This window comes from Oncorhynchus clarkii, chromosome 10, assembly GCF_045791955.1.
Source record: "Oncorhynchus clarkii lewisi isolate Uvic-CL-2024 chromosome 10, UVic_Ocla_1.0, whole genome shotgun sequence".
In the NCBI taxonomy this organism is placed as follows: domain Eukaryota; kingdom Metazoa; phylum Chordata; class Actinopteri; order Salmoniformes; family Salmonidae; genus Oncorhynchus; species Oncorhynchus clarkii.
The window spans coordinates 22,182,323-22,203,334 of NC_092156.1; the positions used below are offsets into that span (position 1 = coordinate 22,182,323).

At 41.7% G+C, this 21,012-nt stretch overlaps 1 pseudogene; it reads left to right on the forward strand.

Moving 5' to 3' along the window:
- Window positions 1–1,101: 1,101 nt before the first annotated feature.
- Window positions 1,102–7,916, forward strand: LOC139419474 (transmembrane protein 218-like; annotated as a pseudogene).
- Window positions 7,917–21,012: the final 13,096 nt, after the last annotated feature.

The window sequence follows — 21,012 nt, forward strand, 5'->3', positions numbered from 1 at the left end:
AGACTCCAGTCACCCAAGTTATAGACTGTTTTCTCTGCTACCGCACGGCAAGTGGTACCGGAGCGCCAAGTCTAGGACCAAAAGTCTTCTCAACAGCTTCTACCTCCAAGCCATTAGACTGCTGAACAATTCATAAAAATCGCCACTGGACAATTTACATTGACCCCCCCGCCCCCCCCTCTTGTACACTGCTGCTACTCGCTGTTTGTTTGTTACCTATGCATAGTCACTTCGTCCCCACCTGCATGTAGATTCCCTCAACTAACCTGTACAAATGCACACTGACTCGGTACCCGTGCCCCCTGTTTATATCCTCGTTATTGTTGTTATTATTGTATTCCTTTAATTATTACTTTTTATTTTAGCCTACTTGGTAAAAAAAATATTATTATTGAACTGCACTGTTGGTTAAGGGCTTGTAAATAAGCATTTCACGGTAAAGTATACACTTGTTGTATTCGGCGCATGTGCCAAATAAAGTTTGATTTGATTTTAGTATGCCAATTTAAGATTTTGTCATAGTCTGACTTTGGTGTCAATGCTCATGAAATTGTAGGCCGGATATTGTCTGAAAACCATTTTGTGGCAGCCTGTGATTGAAATTACCCATGTTAAATCACCAACATAATCATCACCACATTAGTTGGATTTATCGTGGTTATACTATTGTAAAACATTTTTTTTTAAAGCATCCAAATTTAAAGCCTAGGTAGTTCATGGCAAATAAACACAAGCGAGCCTACCCAATTTCAGATGCAACTTCAGCTAGGACTAGAATACACTACACTTCCCAGCATTCTATTCGGTACTTAGTAACAACCACTATGTTTGGCTCCTCGCCCTAGTGGTCTATCCTATGAAATTGAAGGTTATTTGTAACCAAGAGAGCCAGGTGGTTACGTTAGTTGCTAAACAGTTCGCATGCAAGCGGTTGGTAGGCGACAGTTGGAATGTTTGCGTTCACACACCATTATCATGAGTGGTCTCGAACAGTGATTCAATTATTTGGGAATGAAGTTCGTTAGTAACACTACGCACGCACAAGTTAGCCGTTTAGCTAGCTAACAAACTTTTTTTTTTTTTTATTAAACTTGACTGTCAACAGCGAGTGCAAAATGCCAGTTCAAACGATGCAATTGGCATTATACGATGCAACTCGTTTTGTAGAAACACAATTTCACGCAAATAGCTTTGCTTGATCAACAGCACTAGCTAACTAACATAGTTAGTTAGCTCATTTGAATATCCTCAAGGCCAACGTGAGTAGTTAGCTAGCTAACGCGTTAGTCTAGCCCTTTGATTTGGTGAAGTATGGCTGGTACGGTATTGGGCGTGGGAACTTATTTTTTTTTTCCATTGCTCTTATCTGGATTGTAGTTTTCGTGCAGGGGATGATCCTCTTGAGAGCTTCTGGACCAACTAAGTAAGTTGTGAATACATACACACATGCAGGCCTAACTTAGCTAGATACCTAAACACATTTTAGTATTTTGAATACATTATCTTGTGCTGATATGATACCAGTGTACACCACTTTCTCATTTGCATTACCCTGAATAGCCTACTTCTACCTCTGCCAAGAGGTCTGGACTTTCATGTCGATTGCCAACCTGGTCTTTTTGTTATTTTATTATGATCCCCATTAGCTGTTGCAAAAGCAGCAGCAGCTACTCTTCCTGGGGTCCACATGAAACATGACATAATACAGAACATTAATAGACAATAGCAGCTCAAGGATATAACTACATACTTAAAACAAAAAGGCAAACTATAGTATTTGTATTATTCTGTACTCCCCATTTAGTATATGTTTCGTATGGTACACTACTTAACCAAAAGTATGCAGACATCTACTCTTTGAACATCTCATTCAAAAATCATAGGCATTAATGGAGTTGGTCCCCCTTTGCTGTTATAACGGCCTCTACTCTTCTGTGAAGGTTTTCCACTAGTTATTGGAACGTTGCCATGGGGACTTGCTTCCATTCAGCCACGAGCATTAGTGAGGTTGGGCAATGATTTTGGGCGATTCGGCCTGGCTCGCAGTCAGCGTTCCAATTCATCCCAAAGGTGTTCAACGGGGTCGAGGTCAGGGCTCTGTGCAGGCCAGTCAAGTTCTTCCACACTGAACTCGACAAGTCATTTCTGTATGGACCTCGCTTTGTGCACGGGGGCATTGTCATGCTGAACCAGGAAAGGGCCTTCCCCAAACTGTTGCCACAAAGTTAGAAGCACAGAATGGTCAAGAATGCCATTGTATGCTGTAGCTTTAAGATTTCCCTTTACTGAAACTAAGGGCTTATCCTGAACCATGAAAGACAGGCCCAGACCATTATTCCTCCTCCACCAAACTTTACAGTTACATTGGAGCAGCTAGTGTTCTCCTGGCATCCGCCAAACCCAGATTCATCCGTTGGACTGCCAGATGGTGATGTGTCTCATCACTGCAGAGAACGCATTTCAACTGCTCCAAAGTCCAATGGTGGTGCGCTTTACACCACTCCAGCTGATGCTTGATGTTGAGTGTGGTGATCTTAGACTTGTGTGATGCTGTTCGGCCATAGAAGCCCATTTTATGAAGCTCCCAACAAATAATTATTGTGCTGACGTATCTTCCAGGGGCAGTTTGGAACTCAGTTGTGAGTCTTGCAACCGAGGACAGGCGATTTTTACGCGCTTCAGCACTCGGCGGTCCCGTTCTATGAGCTTGTGTGGCCTACCACTTCGCGGTTGTGCCATTGTTGCTCCTAGATGTTTCCACTTCATAATAACAACACTTACAGTTGAGCGGGGAAGCTCTAGTAATTCAGAAATGTAAAGAACTGACTTGTTGGAAAGGTGGCATCCTATGAAGTTGCCACATTGAAAGTCACTGAGCTCTTCACCAAGGGTTAGCTAACATGTTAAGTAGTTGCAAATTAGCTAAAAAGTTGTAAGTAGTCAGTTTATACATTTCTGAAGTTGTTATGATGAGATTTGAACTCGCAACCTTTGGGTTGCTAGATGTTTGCGTTCTATGCCCAACCCGACAAACCACCCTACTTTAATTTTGCATTAAGTAACCATCTGTTTTATGTAACAATACCTAACATATCATACTAATTTGAGTGTCCCGGACTAAACTATGTTACGTCTGGTCATAGGGTCATAGGTGAATGCCCCACTGGCCCTTCCACCTCAATCCCTTGGCCTACACTTTTGAGGATTATACTGTACACATAATTTATTTTAGAGATGATTTTAAATAGTTAGGCCCTACATCCTTAGTGTCATTTCACTTTAGACTAACTGTTATTTCCACTGATACCAGCTAGGCTACATGTTTTTCACTACTGCTGAAATGTTTCTGTCATGATTTTACTGAGAAAATGAATCGTTTCAGTAAGGCTGCCTTTAGACAGCCAGACAAATTCTGATTTTTTTTCTACCACTAATTGATATTTTTGACCATTTTTTATTTTTTTCCTTTCACATCAGATATTTTTCTTTGCTGATCTGATTGGTCAAAACACCAATTCGTGAAAACTATGATCAAAATTGGGCTGCCTGTCTAAACAAAGCATGAAAATTAGTGAAAAGGGGTTAGTTTACTGGTTACAGATTTGATTGGGTTGATTGAAGTGCCCTTGGCCAAATTTGCATTAGTCCTACAGAACACCCAATCAAGTGATTACTAGGAAAATGATTTAATGAAGAATAAAACAGTTTCCCTTTGTACTGTTTACATTATGGTGTGAATACCACCTCTAAGACTATGAATTAGTCTGTTTGAGAAGGTTTGAATCCTAAGCAACCTGCCTACACGTTGTTTGAAGTACAATAGACCAACATAGCTACTGTAGTAGATCAAAGCTGTGTGCTGGAATACCTTGGTAGAGAATTGGCCACTGACCAATCCCTATTGCACACTTAGTTTTTGTGTTTAATTTAAATTATATTTCTGTATTGTTTTTGTTGACTAACAGCTTAGGGGTCATCCCTGTCTTCCTGCTGGCCCTCATTTCCACTCTTATCCTGGTGTTCTTCCCCCTGTAGCTCAGAGACCCTGTCACCATTCAAAGATTTTGAGGTAAGCTATAATACTGTAATCACACACACACACTTGCAAGTGAACTGCAGCTGGCTACCTCAATAGTTGCCTTGTCAGAGCAGAAAGTTGTTGTTGTCACACTTGGGCTTCAAAGGCTCTCTTCAGAAGTGTGAGCCACTGGTGTTATGTGTTTTCTAATATTGATACTCAAGTTGAACAGGGTACTAACAGCAGCATCAAAAATTGTCTTGGCCACACAGCACTTTACTGTGCACTGGCTGAACGTCACTCAGGATTACACATACAATGTTATGTTGAAATTGTAGTGTTGAGGGCTACCCTGAAAAAATAAAGTTAATAAAAAACATTTTATATTTATGTCTGCTAAATCACTGCAGTGCGGTGTTGGCTGATTTTTAATGGAGTATGAAGATCTATTCAATTTGAATAGAGTAGTTGAGCTCATCAAATGATTCCCCTGAACAACACAGAGGGTTTTGTCCCAGACAAGTAATCTGCAACATTTTTTAAATCATCGTGGCTTTTGTTTTGTGGTCCATGTATGTAGGCCTAGCAGAGTGGCCTGATGGCCCTGGCTGCAGAGCTGCATTCAGAACATGTGGCAGTGTGTTTGTCGTAAAGACCTGGTCTGATTTATCTCTCCCCAACAGCAGCACAAACAGACTGCAGTGCTTTCCTCCTGCACCGCCTGCCAAATAATGCAGCCAGATCCGCCAAGCTGCCACCCCACAGAGGACACCGCCAGCCTGGCCAGTTTGTGTTAGGTTTGTGTATGGGGAAAACCAGAACTACAGGGAGACATGAACTGCGTCTCAAATGACACCCTATTCTCTATTTGGTGCAGTACTGCACTAAATAGGGGATATGGTGCCATTTGGGACAAATTCATAGTGCTGTAGGCCTAGTGTCCTGTTAGTTTAGGCCAATGGGCAAGATCACCTCACACATGGACCTGAGGAATCAGATTCAGGCAATCTATTTTTGACTGCATGCATTCATAATTTTATTTTTTACATTTTTTATTTCACCTTTATTTAACCAGGTAGGCAAGTTGAGAACAAGTTCTCATTTACAATTGCGACCTGGCCAAGATAAAGCAAAGCAGTTCGACACATACAACGACACAGAGTTACATAATCATGTGAATACATTCAGGATTTGCTGTTCTGCCATGATACTTTTTAAGGTTTTCTATGTTCCCACAGCGAAGTGTTAATGTAGTTAGGTTTATGTAGTGAAATATTAATTGACTTGTGGATGAGTTTCAAGTCTTTCTAATGTGTAAAAAAAAAACACTATTTTATTGATTTACTGGTAGGGGTACATAATTTCTAGGCCATATTCAAATAAAAATAAACAAGCATAGCTAAGATTGTTTTAATTCTGCTGCCTATTGCGCATTGTAAATAGTTGTCTCAATGGTTTACAACTGGAGTAATAGCTATCATTACATCAAAAACAATGCCAGTAGGTCTATTGAAATATGGGGGTATAACAGGCAACTAACTATCTTGTCTGTTATACCTGTCTTAGAAGAGGCTCAACCAGATATTCCTTACCACAGAGATCCTATTATATTACATTCTATGTTTTTGTGACTTACCTCCTAATAACTAGCTAATGTGTGTGTGTGTGTGCTAAAATAATAATATGCACCGTTTAAATAGCTAACAAAATGGCCACATGGATGGTCTGCATTGACCCTCTCTCTATACACACTCACTCTATGCACATTCTACACACTCACACTCTCACTTAATTCGCTCACACACACAACGTGCACACACATTGATACTGTACACCAGTGGAGGCTGCTGAGGGAAGGATGGCTCATAATAATGGCTGGAATGGAGCGAATGGCATCAAACACATGGAAACCATGTATTTGATACCATTCTGCTCCAGCCATTACAACGAGCCCGTCCTCCCCAATTAAGGTGCAACCAACCTCCTGTGCTGTACACGCACTCTCAATCATCATATATGCGGCTGCTAGTCTATCATATATCCTAGTCACCTTACCCCTATACATACTACCTCTTATCAATCCAGTGCCTTAGGGGTAAGGTGACTAGGATATATGATAAACAGACTAGAAGCAGTATATATGATGATTGAGAGTGTGTGTACAGCACAGGAGGTTGGTGGCACCTTAATTGGGGAGGACGGGCTCGTGGTAATGGCCGGAGCGGAATAGGTGGAATTGTATCAAATACATCAAACACATGGTTTCCGCTTGTATGTGACAGAGAGTGTGTGTGTGTGAACACGAGTGTAAGAAACAGCTAACCTCTCGCTGTTAAACAAAAGCAAAATAACACAGTGCCAATTAGGGCCTGCCCTAGACAGGGCCCCAGTACCGAGCAGTCCGATGCCACATTAATAAAACATGGCCCCCAGCTCTGGGCTCTGCTCGCTGGCTAATTGGCAAATAAGAAAGTGAGATGCATTAAATGAGAGAACTGCATTCGCCAGAGACGATGCCACCCCCCCCTTGCCTCACACTAAGGCCCTAGTAAGTATCCTATCTTTTGAGGAATATTGCTCTTAATGTATTCAAAAAATAATAATTTGTCATGAATCATTTGTGTTTTTGCTATCATCAAGTTTCAACATGCCAAAATGATTTTTAGTTGAAAAGACATTTCAAGTGGATGATGCAACATGTGATCATATTGCAGACAGAGTGATTATTAGCTTTAAGGAAAGCCTTGAATGACTCACATCGCTATTATCAAGTCTCTTGCACTATCATGTCAATTTCCTGAATGAGGCCATGTTTGCTTGAGTACAATATAATAACTACTAAGTCAAGTCAGACACTGTGATACGTTTACCAAAGTCCATGTCATCTCAATATCAAATCCTTTCTGGGTAACAATTAGTGCCTAACTTAGCAAGAGCAATTTCTCAAGCATGAATTTTACTAGGACAGTCTGAGTGGGGAGGGGAAAACTAGCTGTTCAATGGCAGAGGGGTTTGGAATGCTGTTTGTTATTGGTCTAACTAATTGACCTCCTGATGATGTCGAGGCAGGCCAAAACTCTATCCCACCAAAACAAGCTGACATTTCAGGCAGTCTTTTCAAACACCTCTTACACTTAAAGGGCATTATCATCATTTTCACATGTTCACAATTTTATTGCACACTTATAGTGTGCGCCTATATAACACACACAGGGAAATCATGTTTTTGACTGCACTGGGCCTTTAACATTTGGCTTATAATGAAATGTAAGGGGTAACCTGCCTTGCCTTGCCTTCCATTTTCTCCCTCCAGAACTGATTGCAGTGGCTCACTTGTGACATCTGTTGGAAGAAAGAGGAATTACACTGACCATTTAAACACAAGATACCCACTTATCAAACATACAGAAACCATCTATCCTAAACTAACCCATTTATCATCAGTTTGTACTGAACTGATAACTGTCTGATAACTGATAACTGTCTGAACTGATAACTGTCTGAACATCTCTTTCCTCCTGCAGACCGTAGACACTTTCTTCATCAGCCGATACGTCCTGCTGTCGGTGGCCAGCGTAGGCAGGCTTCTTGGTTGCTCTGTTCGGCCTGCTGCCCCTCCATTTCCTGGAAGCTGTCTATGCCAAGCCCTTGAACACACTAGAGCTGAGTGGCCAGGCCAAGTTGGCATGCTAGACTGGTGGCCAGGGCCCAATGTGCAGCGCTGGAGATGAGAAGAGGCCAACTAAGAGGGGCCCTAGTGAAATCGAGCGCAGGACAGGTTGGCAACCGAGCCCAAAAACAGACAGGGCCAATGTTTTCTCCGTGATCGACTGTTTGTTGTTGGGGGGAATTTTGGGCCAACTGAAATTAAAGAGGCTACTATGTTCTTTGGTATAGGCCACTGTAAACATAAACAATGTGTTTTGTGTTTATGGATAGCAATTAGGCTACTTTGAATTGTGCTGGTGGAGTAGCACTTGCATTAATATAATGCATTTATCTCTATTGCCTGATTCAGAAGTTCAGAGGATAAGACTGATAACTGTATGTATATTTTTGACATTCACTTTTTTTTCTCCACTTGTATTTATAAAATGGTTGTATTGTGATTTTTAGGAGAACTTTATTAAACATTTAAATATTGTTAATCTTGCCTACTGAAATCTTTCCTGCTACTCGAAGTGTTTGAAATATAGAACTACGTCATCATACTAATTCTTTCACACAAAATCGCCCAGCATCAAAATGTCGCTAAAGAACTGAGGCCTAGTCCTGTATTAGACCCTGTAATGAATATGCATAGCGCTTGTTGTCTACATTGTTCAGATGCAGCCGGGTGGCATTGAATCTGGCTAACTAAGTAAGATCTCTTCTGTGATTACACTCCTCATAACTGTCTGATTCCTGAAGTTTCTCAAGTCAGTTGAGCTAATTGAATGAAGAGAGAACCGTCAGTAGCAATGCTGTGATATACTGTGATGTGAAGTAGTAGCCCTCTCACGTAGTTTAAATGGCGTGAGTGTGTTCATTAACTCCGGATGTGTTCTGTCACATTTGCCAGCATTTCAACCAGATTGCATCTGCACTCGACTACATTGAAATGTACATTTTTCGACTGACTGATGCCTTCCTTCTTTGAAAGACTGTCTCATACTCCCAAAGAATACAACAAAACGGGAAAGCACAAATTCTGGGGGGGTTTCCTCAAACAATGTGTGCTACTGTTTTGAAGTTATGTCATTTCGGTCTCAGATAAAACTGCATGCAATGCATTGTACAACTTGCACTCCTTATCTTCACTAATCCTAAAAGTAGATGTCATACTCTGTCTGGACATGTAATCTCCAGGACGGCAAACTAATCATACAGTATACCAACTATCCCGTAACATTCGCACACTAACAAAACGGTAATGTGTGATACTGGGAGGCCAGTTTTGTAGAAGATCCTTGAAATTCAAGAAAAACTACAATAAATTACCAAAATAGTAGATTCGGCTATTTCAGCGACACCCGTTGATGACAGGTGTGTAAAATCAAGCACACAGCCATGCAATCTCCACAGACAAACATAGGCAGTAGAATGGCCTTACTGAACAACTCGGTGACTTTCAACGTGGCACCTTCATAGGATGCCACCTTTCCAACAGGTCAGTTCGTCAAATTTTGGGCTTGCTAGAGCTGCCCAGCTCAACTGTAAGTGCTGTTATTGTGAAGTGGAAACGTCTTGGAGCAACAATGGCTCAACCGCGAAGTGGTAGGTCACACAAGCTAAGTGTGGTAAAATCACCTGTCCTTGGTTGCAACGCTCACTACGGAGTTCCAAACTTCCTCTGGAACATATGCTAGCACAATAATTGTTTGTTGGTAGCTTCATGAAATTAGTTTTCACTTGACTGGCCTGCACGGAGCCCTGACCTCAACTCCATCGAACACCTTTGGGATGAATTGGAACGCCGTCTACGAGCCAGGCCTAATCGTCCAACATCAGTGCCCGACTTCACTAATGCTCTTGTTGCTCTATGGAAGCAAGTCCCTGCAGCAATGTTCCAACATCGAGTGAAAATCCTTCCCATAAGAGTGTGCAGGCTGTTATAGCAGCAAAGAGGGAACCAGAACTTGATGATTAATTAATTATTTGAATCAGCTAGGGCAAAACCAAAACACTCACCTCTTGGGGTTCTGAGGATCGAGTTTGGGAAACCCTGCAGTAGGGTTACACCAGGGGTCTATTATTGCTAACATAACACAATGAAACAAACATGCTTCCTTTGCCCTTTAGGGTATAGCTAGCAACCCACAGATGTAAGGATGCCAGCTCTCTCCTCGATCATTTGTTTATCATACCGTACTGTTGCACATTGACATTATTATAGCACTGCTAATGATTCCACATAGTATGAAGCTTTTTGCAATGTAGGGGCTCAATTACAAGTGCTCAGCCCCCCTTTTGGAACCTTGCAGCCCCCCCCCCCATTTAAAGTGTGAAGCCCGGCGGGACGTGCAGTGAAATTCCAACCAGGATGATGAAAGCGAATCTAATGAATCAAAACCAATCCTATTAGTTCCGGCCCACGTTTCCCCACACAGGTTTTTTTTTTTACACGGTCAGGCCCATCTACTACGAACGGTCCATCTCACACAGGCTGGGAAACGGGTGCTAGTTGAGCCTGGCCTGGGATGGATCTGAGACCAACCCAAGGGGGGGGGCTCCTTGCCTGTACTTGAGTGTGTGATTTCCACAAAACATGATCTTAGCCATAGAGGGGTAGAAGAACGGGTAACACTTTACTTGACACCCAGCGACATAACACGTTATGACACGGTCATAACCATGTCATATGTCATAACAGCTGTCATATTATGGTCATGACACATATATTTAGACCTGTTGTGACATATCTATATTGCATTATTTTAAGGCAGGTTATGACACCTACAAGGCAAAACATTCCATTCCACCACAGCCTACTTGTCAACAGTATGTTGATGTTATATAACATTTTCTTAAATGGACAGTATTCAATTATCATTGTTATTGCGCACACATTGATGTCAGACATGCACCTACCCCAATGCTTTGTTTCTGATGACTGAGTTGAATGCAGGAGCAGATATCAGGAGAAGGGAATGTACGTGATAGGCTTATCTGGTTTATTTGATTATGATGGTCATAATGCTTCTTGACAGTGTATTTTTACAAGTTATTTAAAATATAATGGTAAAAAAATAAGTGACTGTAAAGAATTCCTTCCAGCATCAACAATGGACTTTTTACATTTTTTATTGAACCTTTATTTAACTAGGACTTTCAAACGAAAGCAGGGAAAAAATACATTTGATAAAATGTGGGTTTTGACACTCTGTAGGTGTCATAACCAGACATAAAATAACCAAATATGTCACAACAGGTGTAAATATAAGGGTCATGACAGGTTATGACAAGTTAAGCTGTTATGACACTGTTTTGACCGTGTCATAACGTGTTATGACGCTGGGTGTCAAGTAAAGTGTTACCAAAGAATGTCATAGAGAGGTAGAATGTTTTGAAGCATAGTGACACTTGTTGTATAGGATTTACCTCTTAGTGTAGTCAACAAATGTGGCATACGCGTTGAAATTGTAATCAGAGACTAATTTATTTTCAGATGTGTGGGAGTTGTCGTTGAAATGGTCCTTTTTGAAAGGTTTTTCCTGCAACAGCAGTTGGTATTTCAAGGTCGCGATGCAGCAGATGCCACTGATTACCACCACATCTTTCAGATGCCTCAGGCTCTAAATCTGACAGTTACAAGGCCTGTGCAAAATGCAAGCCCAAACTTCTTTGCTCCAGCCGATCCTAGTGCATTTCCATGCTTTACCTTTTAAAAAACACAACTCTTTCTCACTCTTTCTTTTTGCTTTATCACTTCTTCATTTTCAATTTTGTTTACAAACTCCCAATAGGGAGTGGGAAAATGGGCAGAACAAAGTGTCTGGGGGTTTGAGGTTCATTTGGATCCTCGATCCAGAGCCTTTGTGTAGCAGCCAGCTGGACATACAAAGAGATGGGGAGACTGGAGAGAGAGAAAAAAAGAGGGAGAGAGATGTGGGGGCAAAGAGGTGTGTGCAAAGCTCAGGATGTGAGAGTGGGTGCTTGGTTTTGAAGCAGGGGAGGGTGCTCCTCCTCACTAGATCCTCATTGAGATCCACTCAAGCAGAACTCCTGCCTTTCACACCCCCACCCTCTCTCTTCCTTGTGCGATATGGCCAGTTTCACCAAGCCTTTCTGCTCTCACTCAAGCTAACCCTGAAAGACCCTCTATCAGTACTCCAATATCCTGACCCAAGGTTAGAGCATCCCATCCATGCTGTTTCATAGGAGACAAGAGCCCATGGTTTAGCAGTGGCAGTATTGACGATAGATCTTAGATCCACTCAGCTGGCAGGTTTTCAGCAGGCCTCCATTGCTAATTTGTTATAGGTTTCAAAACGTAAGACATTTTTTGACGAGGGCTTATACAGGGGAACGTCAAAAAATGTGTGAGCTGCTTCTAAATCTTTAATTTGAACTAGGACTCCCTGCCCAACGAGTGGAACTCTAGGAACATCCGAACCTCCAGTGAGTCCTCTCACTACCCTGGCTTGACTGGCTGCTTCACCAGAGCTGGGAAATGTTTTTGTTGTTTTTTAGCTTGATGCCGGGTTGCCCCGGTAACAGCTGATGTATTTTTGGGGCCGAGGAGTGTGGATTTTCTCACTGCCGCCCTGGTCTCGCTCCATTACCCTCTTTGTGCGAGGCCAGAGGGTGCTGTCAGTGCCCCACACACCCAGGGACAAATCTCGAGTCCCAGGACCAGGCGTCGCCTCTGCCTCTTACTCCTTTCTCAGGAGGGGATTACCCCAAAGCCGCTCCTCCCGGGGGGAAGATGAAGGCCCAATTTAGAGGTCAGAGTGCTCTCCAATGGCCCACTGGCAGCTAGGACCCGACGCCCCATCGCGGGCGAAGCGTGGCTCTTTGGGCGTCCCTGTGGGGGAAAGATGTCCGAACATGGGCCACTTCCCGGGGAAGGGGCTACAGTGTCAGGCTTTAGAAAGATTGTGGTCAAAATGATGGAGATAGAGATGGGTTGTCTGTAGTGGGTGGTCACTGGACTCCAAAAAATATCTGATACATAGGATACAATGTGGTCTGTTTTTAGTTCATACACAGGGAGGACTGTCACAGGACACACCTGTTGGTCTTGCTCTTTGTGTCAATCAGAGTCAAAGAGTGATTTTCATTTAAATAGTATCACATGCTCAATGAATGTGTTGAAGAAATGGCTAATGATGAACAAGGTGTTTGTACTATTGACTTGGCATAGAAATGCTCCTGAAATAGAATAGTGATAGCTCATTCAACTCAATAGTTTGACTTTGGAGCTGAATTCACACTAGGGAGATGTTGTAGCCAACCAGATATTAAAATCTAATTTGATTTTACCCGGTAAGTTGACTGAGAACACATTCACAGCAATGACCTGGGGAATAGTTACAGATGGGAGGAAGGAGACAATTGGAAGCTGGGGATGATTAGGTGGCCACGATGATTGGGAATTTAGATAAGACACCACGGTTAACACCCCTACTCGTATGATGTGCCATGGGATCTTTAGTGACCACAGAGAGTGAGGACACCCGTTTCAAAATCCCATCTAAAAGATGACACTCTACACAGGGCAATGTCCCTAATCACTGCCCTGGGGCATTGGGATATTCTTTTTTTGACCAGAGGAATGAGTTCCTCCTACTGGCCCTCCAACACCACTTCCAGCAGCATATGGTCTCCTATCCAGCTAGCTATGTGCTCTAATGTGTACTGCTCACTGCTGGAAGAGATGCATACAGCAGAAGAGACCAGTCATAGTGACTTTTAGTTCATCAAAGTCAAGTCTGTCATTGTCCATTAGCAGTTACAGGGCACAAAGTGAAAAACAGTCGAGGTTGTTGGGATAAAACCCAAGATCAGGTCTGATGTGTTAGCCCAGCACGGTACCTCTGTTACCTATTTCCCCCCAAGGCCTCTCTAGTATCCAACCAGCTGGACTGAATAGTGAAACATCGGACTAGAATGTTTCGACAAGGTCGTTGTAAAAAACTTTTGTCTGATTGTGATTGCTGAGCCAAGATGATGTATGAGGGCTCATACTGTGTGTGCAGGCAGCTACAAATTTGCCTGGCTAGTTGCGCCAGTGGGGGGTGGGCAATGGGGGTTTGAGTTGCCTTGTTAATGGAAGACCGAGAGGCGGAAAAAGAACCCTTTGTGGCCCTTTTTCCCTTTTACGTATTCCTCATCAAAGGGAACTGGCTGTCTTGCAGCCAGATAATTGATACATGAGCTCCGAAAATGTAAATTGTCACCAGTGAAAATGAATTATCTCCACCTCAACAAATGAGAATGCTGCAGGCTTGATGTCTAGTTTTTTTTCATCTTGCATTTGACTTTTCGTGGCATATTGTAATATTCCTTGTCGGAAAAGCTTGAATATCCTCCAACAAAGGCTTGCCCTTTCTTGGCATTAATGCATTTAGAGTTATCAGAGAGGGTCAGACTTGTTTGGAAACACTCCATCTCCAGTATTCGGTCTAAAACACTATGGGCAAGAAAGGGGGGGCACACAGTAACAGATACCGCCTGCCTACTTCAGTGAGTCACCCTTGAAGAAATAATCTCAGAACACAAACCAATGGGTGTGGAGAAGCAATGCATATCAAATTCCTTTGATGGAGTGGAGAAAGTGGTATTGCCTGGTATTGTGCTGGACGTGATCAGTCAGCTGGTAGACACTTTATTAATGGAACTGATCTACACTGAACAAAAATATAAACGACATGTAAAATGTTGGTGCCATGTTTCATGAGATTAAATACATTTTGTGCACAAATGTGTTTATATCCCTGTTAGTGAGCATTTCTCCTTTGCCAAGATAATCCATCCACCTGACAGGTGTGGCATATCAAGAAGCGAATTAAACAGCATGATCAGGTGCACCTTGTGCTGTGGACAATAAAAAGCCAATCTAAAATGTGCAGTTTTATCACACACCACAATGCCACAGATGACTCAAGTTTTGCGAGAGTGTGCAATTGGCATGCAGACTGCAGGAATGTTCACCAGAGCGGTTCCCAGAGAATTGAATGTTCATTTCTCTACCATAAGCCGCCTCCAACAACGTTTTAGAGAATGTGGCAGTACATCCAAACAACCTCACAACTGCAGACCATGTGTATGGCATTGTGTGGGTGAGGGGTTTGCTGATGTCAACGTTGTGAACAGAGTGCCCCATGGTGGCGACGGGGTTATGGTATGGGCAGGCATACGCTACGGACAACGAACACAATTGCATTTTATCGATGGAAATTTGAATGCACAGAAATTCCGTGCTGAGAACCTGAGGCCCATTGTCGTGCCATTCATCTGCCGCCATCACTTCATGCTTCAGCATGATAATACACGGCCCAATATCGCAAGGATCTGTACGCAATTCCTGGAAGCTGAAAATGTCTCAGCTCTTCCATTGGCCTGCATACTCACGAGACTTGGCACCCATTGAGCATGTTTGGGATGCTCTGGATTGACGTGTATGACGGCGTGTTCAGTTCCACAGGCCACAATCAACAGCCTGATCAACTCCATGAGAATGAGATGTGTCACGCTGCATGAGGCAAATGGTGGGCACACCAGAACTGACTGGTTTTCTGATCCACGGCCCTACCTTTTATAAGGTATCTGTGACAAACAGATGTTTGACTGTATTCCCAGTCATGTGAAATTCATAGATAAGGGCCTAATGAATTTATTTAAATTGACTGATTTCTTTATATGAACTGTAACTCAGTAAAATCTTTGAAATAGTTACATGTTGCGTTTATGTTTTTGTTCAGTATAGCTTAGGTGAAACAGGCTTCTCTGGATCTCCCCACCCCCTGCCCAAACTCGTTTCCCCTCTTCCTCCCCCTCCAGGCCTTGTTTTCGGTCCCCCCGCTCCGTGCAGAACGAATGGCACAGATGTTGTTGGAGAAGACAGGACCCATTTGGTCCCCTTCCGTGCCCTCCTCTCCCAGCATGGGGCCTGAAACTTGTTTTTCAATCATTGTTTCCCCCCCCCCAACTTCTTTTACCCCCCAAAGAAAAAAGAAGCACAGAGAAAGAGGAGGGTGAGAGTGAGAGAGCAAGGAGAGAGGCAAAAAAGAAAGAGGGAGGGAAGGGCATCACAAAGCTGGGGTGGAAGGAATATAAAGAAAAAACATTCTTTATAACAATCTCCAATAATTTAACGCAGGGAGGTCCAAGAGTTGTCAGGGGAGAGACTAGTTGAGTTGTGCCTGTTTGGGCTCAAAGTCTATCATGGTAAGGCATGGTGCCTTAGGCTAGGAGCTTCAGTGTAGAGCTGTGTCATCCAGATAGGGAAGACACGGAGGCTAGAAGATGCAAGTTGACAGGTGGCTGCTCTGGGTGACCTGGCTCTATATCTGGGCGGAAGGGTCACGCCAGTGTCAATGCCAATGCACCTGTATACCGGAGCCGGGACTGGCCGAGGGGTCAAAGACACCGGTTAAGGAGCATGACCGTCATCGATTGGAACACCGGCAGCATCGGCCACACAGGGACAAGCCACACCGGAGAAAAGGTAAGCACCCCCCTTCCTTCCCCCTGACCTATCTCAGACATCTTTTGAGGGAAACCTGTACCATAGCAAAGAATGATGGATGAGTTCATTGGAGTTGTGGAGTGCTGATGCTATTAGCCTAGACAGTTCTCCATGTTCTCCATGTGCAGGATAGAATTTGTGGAGTTAGGCTACATAATTAATTAATAATGCAATTCGTTGTCTTAATTTATAATGCATTACTGATTAAGTAATATATTTGATATTTTATAATCTATTGACTAATTATATAACAGTACAGAAAGACATCAAGTTTGCATACAAAGTCAAATTAATGTTGGTCAATATGCATACATATGTTCTATCCAATTACTAATGTAAATGTAAATACATATGAAAAATGATCAGTTATATATGAATTATTTAAGGTTGTCATTTGCATGTTTGGTGTATTATTTAATCGTAGCCTGAGACCGCTATGCCTGCGCCAAGCTGTTATGAGAAACATTGCACTCAGCATGTGTCCCAGTGTGAGGACCAATGCGTGACATCTTTAAGATGGAAAACGCTGAAAAATGTATTGGACAATTGATGGAAAACCAGTATGAGATGACTTGGGTCAGATTCACCCGCGTTGACTCTTGTTGCTGTATTTGCATCAATATTGTTGAAAACCTCAAACTGCAGCCAAAAAGTTTGTAATGTCGTTCTTCTTTCAACTTGTTTTAAGGAACAACTGTTGCTCAAACAGATGACTTGGAATCTCTTCATGTTTATAAATGAATCTACTAACGTGTTATTAGCAGTAGCGTGAAAATAAACATTTGTTTATGTTTGTGTAACAAAAAATATTGAGTTACAAAATATTTTTATTAACAATTTCTTAACACATCTGTTTAGCATTCAATACACTAAGTGTAGCATGTAATTAACAATGAGCTTAAAGATCAATGTACTTCAAACATTTCTTGACTTACTCAAAATGTTTAACCTGACACAACTCAAATCTAGACCCCCTACAAAATCAACTGTAACTGTACTCTGCTATGGTAGTGCAACGGGTTTCCACAAAGGTTTTGAGTAATAACAGCACATTGGGATTTACAGTGTACCTTTGATGAAACAATAATATATCCTCAATCTAATTACTTTTTGTGATCATTGACCTGATTTTCAGTGTATAACTATAAAAATGACGTAGCACTGGATTGCTTCTGTTTTAAGATACATTTGTGTAGTGGTGCTTCAAAAGAGGTTGCAAGTCAGTGGGGGCTCCGAGGAGGAGGGAGGGGAGGACCAACAACTCAGAGAATTTCAGAAAAATAGTGAAACATTAAAGTTTTCCTTTTTAGATAAAACTATATTAAATATATTCACCACCAAATAATTGATTAAAACACACTGTGTTGCAATGAAGGTCTACTGAAGCCTCAACAGCACTCGGTAGGGTAGCACCATGGTGTAGCAGGAGAACAGCTAGTTTCCGTCCTCCTGTGGTTACGTTGACTTCAATACAAAACCTAGGGGTCTCATGGTTCTCACCCCCTTCCATAGACTTACACAGTAATTATGACAGCTTCCGGAGGATGTCCTCCAAACATATCAGAGCTCTTGCAGCATGAACTGACATGTTGCCCACCCAATCAAAGGATCAGAGAAATAATCTAGTACTGAAAGCATAAGCTACAACTAGCTAGCACTGCAGTGCATAAAATGTAGTGAGTAGTTAACTCAAAGAGAGATAAAGACAATAGTTTAACCATTTAGAACAAATTAATTTCTTTAAAAATGAAGGAGAAGCAAGAAAGAGAGGGAGTTAGAGCTAGCTATATTTTGTTGTATTTTTTCACGTTTCACTAGCTGGCTATGGCTACCCAACACTGGAACTCTTCCAAGTCAAGGTAAGCTTTTGGTTTTATTAATTTATTGCCACCAGGGCCTGCCGGTGTAACTGATAAGCTGCTTGTTGAATGTACACTGTACTGCATGATTGTAGCGGGTTTACAAACGCGTTATTTTAGTAGCTAGGTTGACTATGACGTTACTAACGTTGTTAGCTAATATGGTGACAACGATGTCTAGCGGTTATGATATGAAGGTTTGGCTTGGAAAGGTTTTTTCGTCTGGTCAAATACAGCTGATGTGTTGTCACTGAAGTCCACAAGCGAAGGGTAAACGTGAGAAGAGAAGAGTGCATAGATCCGAAAAGGAATTATACAACGAGCCAAATGTTCATGCTGTTTGTATGTGGCTACTATGAAAGTGAACTGTCTTTGCGTGTGATCAGGGGTGTATTCATTCCGCCGATTCTGTTGAAAAACATTTCTTAAATTAAATGAAACTGGGAAAAACATACATGAATTTGTCCAATAGAAACTCTTGTTTGCAACGGTTGGACTAATGATTACACCCTAGATCAGCTAGACGCAGGCAAAAGTGTGCAAGGCGGTATTGAATGTGTCACCTTGATTTCTCCAATTTTTCTCTCAATCTGTGCATCTACATTGTAAACTTTCATTCAAAGGCTAGGTTGGAGGAACCTCATGAGTATAGGGAAAATGTTAGTGTCATGTAGTAGCCTGAACCTATTGATGTTACATTGAGCTCTGTGAATGGAATATGAATGACAGTCATCCAATATGCTGTAATATAAATAAGGCCATGCTCATGAAAAAATGATCATCTTCATCTTAAAAGACACCTGTTGCAAGTATATATATTTCTAGCTTGCTTGAAATAAAACAAAAAACACGTCAAAAGCTTTTAGCATTAAGTCCCTCTTTTTAAACACATAATTTTTCTCATTCCATTCATCTCTCTCACCCATTCCAACACCTCCTTGACCTTTGAGACTTCATAAAATTAAAAGTGGTCAATTTTAAAGCCATCCCTCAGCACATCTTTAACCCACCACCATTTCCATGCATTGTGTTTAGGGCTAGCCATCTTCCTTCAGCCTCTCCAAACCTTTTGTTCATGGCTGAAATCTGGCCAAGGCCATCTAGCACGAGTTCTTGGATCAATATAAGCGTCCATCACCACGACTGGGCCTTTCTAGACCGACACAATGGCAGGTTCACTAAACAACACTTTATCTATGTGGTTTTTGGGAGGGAATTAACTACCAGTGGCAGTTTCCCCCTTTTATCTCTCTTCTCTCCCTCCGAGAGCCCTGTTTGCACAGGGGATCTTGGGTAATTGGGATAAGTAACTATTAGCTCCTGAAGTTGTTTTTCTTTTCTCTTCACAGCTATGCTCTAGCAGGACCTCCTTGTTGTTTCTGCTGTAATGTATCACTTGGTGATGACATCTGAGTGGATTTGTAGCAGGATGGAAAAAAGAGAGATCAATTTTGTCTCAATTAAAACTCTAAATTCTAAATACTAAAAGAATATTTGAATGCATATGTTATTCTTTAGAGATACTTTAGAGCTACTCTGCATGAATCTGTAGGCTAGAGCAAGTCAAACCTCTCCATAAGTTGGGACCGAGAGACTGAAAAACAGCTTCTATCTCAAGGCCATCAGACTGTTAAACAGCCACCACTAACATTGTGTGGCTGCTGCCAACACACTGACTCAACTCCAGCCACTTTAATAATGGGAATTGATGGGAAATGATGTAAAATATATCACTAGCCACTTTAAACAATGCTACCTAATATAATGTTTACATACCCTACATTATTCATCTCATATGTATATGTACTGTATATACTGTACTCTATATCATCTACTGCATCTTTATGTAATACATGTATCACTTTAACTATGCCACTTTGTTTACATACTCATCTCATATGTATATACTGCACTCAATACCATCTACTGTATCTTGCCTATGCCGCTCTGTACCATCACTCATTCATATATCTTTATGTACATATTCTTTACCCCCTTACACTTGTGTCTGTCTATAAGGTAGTAGTTTTGGAATTGTTAGCTAGATTACTTGTTGGTTATTACTGCATTGTCGGAACTAGAAGCACAAGCATTTCGCTACACTCGCATTAACATCTGCTAACCATGTGTATGTGACAAATAAAATTTGATTTGATTTGATAAGTCATTTAAATTCAGTTGAAAAATAAGGCTGTCGATACTAGCAGATATTATTGTGATTGCATCTCTCTACAAAACAACTCCTTGCATTTCCAATTCCTTGTTGTGCAACATCTTTTCAGTTTAGATGAAATAATGCAATGATAAACCATGAGATATGACATGATTGCAAGAACTGTAAAATCTCTTCAGTTCATTAGAGATGAGATCATAACATTTACATTTATTGTTTAGAAACATGGGAGCCTCCACATTTCCTGCCTCACCATGTAGGGTTGACAGAACTGCTGCTACAAATAAGAAAACATGGAAGAAAACATGGAACTTGAAGACCAGTCCACATGGCTGTTTGTATTTTAAGCTTCTAAGAATGCAGGAAACCAAACACATAGGCAACCAATAAACTTATGAGGATCAATATTGCTGTAGGGTACCATCATTTATAACCCTGAAATTGGCACTTCAAATAAGGGAACATGTACATAAATGTAAACGAATAAGGTAGGCTTTAATGTGCCCCAGAAGCAAATGATCTTATTATTGCGTTTCAGGAAACAATTTATGTTCAAAGAGGACCACAATATATCCTGTTTAGCCCATGTATGCAGTGGCAGTCCTTTTTATTTCTTGCCATTTATGTTTGTAATGCTTACTTAGCAGGTGTTGGTGATAAAACGGTGGCATAAGCCCCTCATGCGATTAAAGTCATTTCCAGCCAGGGAGTTAAAACGTGGGAGTGTAGCTTTTTTAAAGCGGTGACTTGTTGCCGCTTCGCCTACCTCAATTCTGTCCGCATCATAGTC